Source organism: Cyprinodon variegatus, unplaced genomic scaffold, assembly GCF_000732505.1.
Source record: "Cyprinodon variegatus isolate N-32 unplaced genomic scaffold, C_variegatus-1.0 Scaffold310, whole genome shotgun sequence".
NCBI lineage: Eukaryota > Metazoa > Chordata > Actinopteri > Cyprinodontiformes > Cyprinodontidae > Cyprinodon > Cyprinodon variegatus.
Genome location: NW_015150763.1, coordinates 700,254 through 701,800, shown reverse-complemented (window position 1 = coordinate 701,800; position 1,547 = coordinate 700,254).

Below are 1,547 nucleotides of genomic sequence, written 5' to 3'. Positions count from 1 at the left end.
TATACAAATGTGGCAGAACACAGCCAAATGAAATGTAACTGCAAAGTGAAGTGTTTGATCCATAAAAGTGTCAATCACTTTTTCATTGGTTATATTTAACATTTTAATTACCAGAAAGAGAAATGATGTTTTTTTCAACTGTGTTCCCCTAACTGAATCTGTCTGTAATTTGTTCTTATTTTTAGCCAAATTAATATAAAACAATGTAGATTTTAATTATATTCTATTTAAATGACAATCACAGGTAATTTGTAACTGGAACAAATAGCTTGCTAGGTGAGGTCTAAAAAGAGAAAAGAAAAAAAAAACACTGCTGAGTCTGTGCACATCCTAGTGCTAATGGCGTTGTTCATAATCTGCTGCTCCAGCTGCAATGGCTCTGCACAGTGAGGCTGCAGGAGCTGGCCCATCGGGGATTTGTCAAAGGCCTGTTATTACATCTCTAGTCACATAAAATATGGCTGCCTCTCCAGAGATCCAAATGCCAGATAAATCCTCTCTCCTCCAACCAGGCTGGCCCTGGCGATGAAACCATCCAATGGTTGGCTCCTCAGCAGCTGACCTCTGGTAATGACTTGTGATTTATACAGTACAAGTTTAAAGGACACACACGCATCTGAGCCGGACTTTTTCTCCCCCGGTTCCCTCTGCTGAATCCATATCTGGTGTCACCCGAGTTAACTGGCAGGCCTTTAGGAGAAGTGGAGATATGACACCTATCTGTGGCGTGTCACCAAATGGCTCGGAAGGGGACAGTTTCCCCTGCAGCTGGTCTAATCGCGTTCAGGGTCTGCAGTGAGAGCTGTGCCTCTCCCTGACTCTGACACACACACAAATACTGCATACTGCATGGTCGCAGGCCGCAGTGACAGGGGCTCTAATCAACACCTGCTTGGGAAGAAACACACATGCTCAAGTCTGGAGGTGAACAAGGAGTAAACTGCAAAAACGACCTAGAAATAAGTCAAATTTTCTTCAATCATGTGTATTCAGCCTCAATTTGAGTTTTTAAATAAGATTATTTGCCAATGGAATGAGTCTTATGCACTTGAAAAAAGACAATACAATTGGTTTCTCTTATTTTAAATGTAAATCATCTTGTTCCATTGGCAAAGTGTCTCACTTACCTCCTTAATTCAAGAAAAAATTACTTATGTTAAGAAAAAATGGCTTAGTGAGATTTTTCTTTCTTTTTTTTTTTTTTGCAGTGTACCGCTTCAAAAATTTTGAAATTGGCACAAAAAAAAAAAATTCAGGTTCCTGACCTTTTAAACTCCAACTAAACTCTAGAACTATAGGGTCCAGGGCAGCAAAAATATCTAACCACAAAGCATCTTTCAAAATTTAGTAATAAAATTGACATGAGCCATTAAAGGAGGATATTTTGATCTTGCAATGAAAGACAGAGAAATGATCCCACAAGACAACAAAAATATGCCTTTAATAAGCATTACTCCACATCAAGGTGCTCTTCAGCCTGAGCTGGCGGGAGGGGGGCATAAAAGTTTATATATATATATATATATATATATATATATATATATATA